Source organism: Oncorhynchus keta, chromosome 8 (genome assembly GCF_023373465.1).
Source record: "Oncorhynchus keta strain PuntledgeMale-10-30-2019 chromosome 8, Oket_V2, whole genome shotgun sequence".
Lineage (NCBI taxonomy): Eukaryota > Metazoa > Chordata > Actinopteri > Salmoniformes > Salmonidae > Oncorhynchus > Oncorhynchus keta.
Window position 1 is genome coordinate 21,914,170 of NC_068428.1, and position 6,383 is coordinate 21,920,552.

Here is a 6,383-nt window from a genome sequence, read left to right on the forward strand (position 1 = left end):
CTGAAATTCCTTGATGTGATGTCAGAAGGGACGGGACATAGGCTACGTATCTAAACCTATGCGCTGCTCTCCGCTGCTCCGGAGTTGTGGAGTCGACGTTATATCACAAAACCCAGGGTCCAAGGGAAAGTCGAACACCACTTTTTTATATTTTTGGCACAACTTGGATAACTTTGCCGAATGTTGTTTTGCTTTTGGGGCTCATGAACTTCACACAGTTGAAGACTAGGATATAGCCTACGACTCGCATCTTGAGGGGTAAAGTTCCTTTGGAGTTTTTTCTTTATTCTCCTTTTCGACAGATTTTGTGTATTCGGGAATAAAATACTTAATTTAAAAAATTTCAGACAGAATTTTGACAAATGGAAATGGAGAATAAAACTGTTTTGAGGATTAACTCAATTTTGCGGATTTGAGGAGGCCGTTCCACTCCGTCGAGCTCGCAGAATTTCCTCAGCGCAGACACAATTTCGGCATGTAGCAAAGGAAATACGGTGGGTGTCTCTACCAGCGATTGGCTGCTTTTTGTTGATTTGTTTCCTTTCAATGGAACGCTTTTGGTGCAATAAAATAACGGCGCTTTGTTACCATGTTAAAATCGCAATACTATTTTATGGGTTAATCTTCATTCAGCCAAGTCAAAAGCTTGCTTGGTAGGCTAAACCCATGTAAATAGTAGTTTTATGCAGGGTGCAGGCAACGTGAAGGCCATAATGCGTTCGCCTCGCCTGCCTGTCCACGTAGAGCAACTTTTTTTCGTCAGCCAAACGGGAACATTCCAGGGGGTCTCGCGGCGGGGTTTCGGGGCAAGCCGCGACCTGCATTGGGAAAGGGTTCATCTGTTCAATGCGCTTTTGTGTTTGCTTCCAAAAACGAAAAGTCATCAAAAACATCTGCTGTCTTGGGTAGGCCTAGGCTAGAAATAGGCTTAGACCGTATTGTGTATCTGGTTTTCTCTCCATGTAGGCTGCAATAGCTGTGTTATACCATGCATATAGCACTTACCAGAGAGCACATTTTCAGAGAAGTGGAGAATTCAGATGATGAAACAGGCAAGGCAAGGCCACGAAAGAGAATGAAAGGAGAGTAGAGAGCAGATGAGTGTCGAGTCCAAGGTCTATGCAAGCGTCATATATAAATACAAGCCAGCTCCATGGTGGCAACATCACTGTCTGCCTATGGCATGTCACATTACTGACCTCTGAAAAGAAGATAACATAATGAAGAAACCAATACCGTGTGTGCACGCAAGTGTTGATGCATGTGAAAAAGGGTTTGTATGCATGTGTGTTTGCATGTGTGTGTGTGTGTGTGTGGGTATGCAGGTGTGTTTGCATGTGTGTGTGTGGGTATGCAGGTGTGTTTGCATGTGTGTGTGTGTGTGTGTGGGTATGCAGGTGTGTTTGCATGTGTGTGTGTGTGTGGGTATGCAGGTGTGTTTGCATGTGTGTGTGTGTGTGGGTATGCAGGTGTGTTTGCATGTGTGTGTGTGGGTATGCAGGTGTGTTTGCATGTGTGTGTGTGTGTGTGTATGCAGGTGTGTTTGCATGTGTGTGTGTGTGTGTATGCAGGTGTGTTTGCATGTGTGTGTGTGTGTGTGGGTATGCAGGTGTGTTTGCATGTGTGTGTGTGGGTATGCAGGTGTGTTTGCATGTGTGTGTGTGTGTGTGGGTATGCAGGTGTGTTTGCATGTGTGTGTGTGTGTGGGGTATGCAGGTGTGTTTGCATGTGTGTGTGTGGGTATGCAGGTGTGTTTGCATGTGTGTGTGTGGGTATGCAGGTGTGTTTGCATGTGTGTGTGTGTGTGTGGATATGCAGGTGTGTTTGCATGTGTGTGTGTGTGTGTGGGTATGCAGGTGTGTTTGTTTAAACATGTCTACCTCAGTCTCTGTCAATTTCAAATTAAGGGTGTTTATTGGCATAGGAAACATTGCCAAAGCAAGTGAAATAGATAATAGACAAAAGTGAAATAAACAATAAAAAATGTACAGTAAACATTACACTAACAAAAGTTCCACATATGTCTATATACAGTGTTGTAATGATGTGCAAATAGTTAAAGTACAAAAGGGAACATAAATAAACATAAATATAGGTTGTATTTACAGCGGTGTTTGTTCTTCACTGGTTGCCCTTTTCTTGTGACAACAGGTCACAAATGTTGCAGCTGTGATTGCACACTGTGGTATTTCACCCAATAGATATTGGAGTTTATCAAAATTGGATTTTTTTGTGTCTCCAATATGGTCATACATTTGGCAAGAGGTTAGGAAGTGCAGCTCAGATTCCAACTAATTTTGTGGGCAGTGTGCACATAGCCTGTCTTCTCATGGAGCCAGGTCTACCTTTGGTGGCCTTTCTCAATAGCAATGCTATGCTAACTGAGTCTGTACATAGTCAAACATTTCCTTCATTTTGGGTCAGTCACAGTGGTCAGGTATCCTGGTACTGTGTACTCTCTGTTTAGGGCCAAATAGCTTTCTAGTTTAGTTTGTCCTCCTGAGATGTACTGTCAGGACCCAGGTCTGACAGAATCTGTGCAGAAGATCTAGGTGCTGCTCTAGGCCCTCCTTGGTTGGGGATAGAAGCACCAGATCATCAGCAAACGGTGGACATTTGACTTCAGATTCTAGTAGGGTGAGGCCGGGTGCTGATTCGTTGATATATATGTTGAAGAGGGTGGGGCTCAAGCGGCATCCCTGTCTCACCCCCGGCCCTGTGGAAAGAAATATGTGTTTTTTGCCAATTTTAACCGCACACTTGTTGTTTGTGTACATGGATTTTATAATGTCGTATGTTTTTACCCCAACACCACTGTCCATCAATTTCTATAGCAGGCCCCTGAAATCAACAAAGCATGAGAAGACTTTGCCTTTGTTTTGGTTTGTTTGTTTGTCATTTAGGGTGTGCAGGGTGAATACGTTGTCTGTCGTACAGTCATTTGGTAAAAAGCCAATTTAACATTTGCTCAGTACATTGTTTCTGCTGAGGAAATGTACAAGTCTGCTGTTAATGATAAAGCAGAGGATTTTTCCAAGGTTGCTGTTGACGCATATCCCACGGTAGTTATTGGGGTCAAATTTGGCTCCACTTTTGTGGATTGGGGTGATCAGTCCTTGGTTCCTAACATTGTATTTTTTATTTTATCTTTATTTAACTACGCAAGTCAATATTGGGGAATATGCCAGAGCTGAGGAAGATGTTAAAGAGTTTAAGTATAGCCAATTGGAATTTGTGGTCTGTATATTTGATCATTTCGTTTAGGCTACCATCAACCCCACAGGCCTTTTTGGGTTGGAGGGTTTGTATTTTGTCCTGTAGTTCCGTCAATGTATTTGGAGAATCCCGTGGGTTCGAGTAGTCTTTAATAGTTGATTATACAATTTTTATTAGGTTATGTGTATGTTTTTCTGTTTTTTCTTTGTTATAGAGCCCAAAAGATTGGAGAAGTGTTTTATCGATATATCTCTGTTTTGGATAAATAACTCTTTGTGTCGTTGTTTGTTTTGAGTTTCCCAATTTCCCCAGAAGTGGTTAGATTCTCTGTATTCTTCAATTGCATTGAGCTGATTTCTGACGTGCTGTTCCTTCTTTTTCCTTGGTGTATTTCTGTCTTGTTTTAATGATTCGCCATAGTGAAGGCGTAGACTCAGGTTTTCTGGGTCTCTATGTTTTTGGTTGGATAGGTTTCTCAATTTCTTTCTTAGGTTTTTTCATTATTCATCAAACAATTTATCATTGTTACTCATTTTCTTAGGTTGTCTGCTTGACATTTTTAGATTTGATAGGGAAGCTGAGAGGTCAAATATACTGTTTAGGTTTTCTACTGCCAAGTTTAAACATTTTGTCCAGGAAATTGTCTAGAAGGGACTGGGCCTCCAGCACTGTCTCCCACTCTTTAGTGATGGTGATGACATTAGCATTAGCACATTGCTGGGAAAAAGTAAGGCTCCAGCACTGTGTTCAAAATGGTGTGTGCGAGTGAGAGCAATCTGTTTGGACATGCACCTAGAATTACTACCACCGTAAAGTAGGAGAGTACAGTAATGGCATATATAGCATAGCTGCAGGAGGCGTGCCCCCCACACACACATCTGGTCGCCTTTATAACCTCAATGGCATGCTGAGCAAATTATATGGTGCTAGCACAAGTGGACTGGGAATACACAACAGCAGCTTTTTAAACACTGGTAGAGGAGCTGAAGAGCTGGACCGTCAGTGGCTTTAAAGACATGCACCAGAACATTGGTGACTAGCAAGTATTTTTTTAAACCTCCCGCTTTGGGCTGGATGTGTCAATATGTCCTTCATACTGTACATGCATAATCTATGAGCATAACTGTTTTACTTCAATTAGCCACAAAATCCCTATTTTGAAAGCTACTGTTTACTAAAAGCTATGCTACGCCCCACGTGGGCCAGCCCCCTAGCAATTCGAGTTTCAACCAATGAAGCACAGCCCCTCACAATTTGATTGACAGCTAGCAGGATGCACACACAGCAGAGTATGTGGCGTAGTATGCCATTTTTGGGACCACTTTTGGCTCTCGTGACCGCTACATTCAAAACTAATGGCTTAAAAGTATTTTTTTTAAAGCACAGGAGAATCTCTTTAAGAATGTTGCTAGTAGGCAGCTATATCTGTATGCTTGGGTTACCTACTTCTGTGCAGCCATATTCTTTATTTATTTTTATTTAACCAGGCAAGTCAGTTAAGAACAAATTCTTATTTACAATGATGGCCTACTTGTCAAGCCCCCCCCCGGCCAAACCCAGACGATGCTGGGCCAATTGTGCGCCGCCCTATGGGACTCCTCTCACGGCCGGTTGTGACATAGCCCAGGATCAAACCCGGGTCTGTAGTAACACCTCTAGCACTGTGATGCAGTCCCTTAGACTGCTGCACCACTCTGCGCTGTTCGATTTCATTCTATGCTGTTATATTATATTCTTTGGGAAGTGTACAGAGAGGATAGTGCTGCTGTGTTTGTGAGTTGTGTAAGGCAGCTCTACAGCAGCACCTCACCTCAGACAATAACAGAGGCAGACATGTCTCAACCCGTCCCTCTGTATCCCAGGTACTCATTTCACTCACCTGTTGCTGCATAGAAGCTGTCAGTCACTCTACAGCCCGCCCTTCTGGCCAGTCAGGTACACAACACACACACAAGCACACACACACACACACACACACACACACACACACACACACACACACACACACACACACACACACACACAAACAAAAAGCCTCTTCTGTCATCATTCTAATTTCTTGCTACAGGTATCTCTGAATTGCAGAGAGAAATAGTAGACAGGAGAAAAAGCGGCATAGCAAAGTTGTATAGTGTTGTGTTGGGAAGCCCCTCGGAGGTTGAATGTTGACTGAGGGTTTGGCATGAGAAAGCACGCTTAGTGGTTTTTGGTGAGTGAGTTATTTTGTGTTGGGTGTGTGTGTGAATGTGCTCGTATGTTTCTGTGTGTGTTTGTGGGTTATTGCATTTGTGTGTGTATGTGTGGCCTACATGCTGCTTTTGTGTGTGTGATGTGGTTGGGGGGGGGGGCATGGAAAATCTAGCTGTAAAGTGGTGGCTGCTGAATTTCAGTAGACACAGCCTGTCCCATACTGTTGTGTTGGAGGTAGTTGCTCTGATACGGTTCCATGTTGATACTCCCTCCCTCCCTCTGACCCCAACACTCCCTCAACTAACTGGACTAACATGATAAAAGCCTGGGATAGGGGTGACAGGGGTTTCACCAGCCCCCCTCTCTCTGTTCTCTGTCCCTCTATCATTCTCTCCATTTTCTCATCCTCTCATTAGAAAGAAGGTAGTGGTAGTGTTGGTTGGGTTGACTTTCTCTCTTCTCCAACTCTCTCTCACTCACATACACAGACACACTTTCTTACTTGGCCTCCCCCCTTTTCTCTCTCTTTATCTCTCCCTCTCATCCGCTCCCTACTCTCTCCATGACATCAGCGACCGTTTCCTGTGGCACAGGATGAGTCGTGGTGCGGCGGTCCAGGTTCGGAAAAACGTCTCTGCCGAGTGTCACTGAGACTTATCCTCTTTGATCCTCCTCCTCCTGTCCATGTCAGGGTGACAGCTCTGTTTACATGGGAACTGCAGTCAGGAACGCTGAACATGACCAGTTCATTCCAGTCCAGAACACCAGGGCACTGATGCCAATATACACACAGGTTTCTGTTAGGAAAATATGGGGCCGGACATTTGACCGGCAGCATTTTAATTTCCCAGACATATGAGAAATTTACCAGACCCATATGCATTGGGTGTGTAACCTGATTAGGGCGTCCACCCACGGTGCTCAGAATGACAGAAATCACATTTAGATGATGGTCATTCATATTAACAGCACTTGTA

The 6,383-nt window shown here is 43.8% G+C and overlaps 1 protein-coding gene across 2 annotated transcripts in view; it reads left to right on the forward strand.

The window, feature by feature from the left end:
* The window catches only part of LOC118386616 (tyrosine-protein phosphatase non-receptor type 14-like), a 114,270-nt gene continuing 107,887 nt past the window's right edge, over positions 1–6,383 (forward strand). The window contains exon 1 of one of the 2 annotated variants that reach the window (XM_052523838.1): positions 1–494. The gene's annotated coding sequence lies outside the window, so the exon portion shown is untranslated. The remainder of the gene's footprint in view (positions 495–6,383) is intronic. The other variant, XM_052523839.1, reaches the window with a different exon arrangement.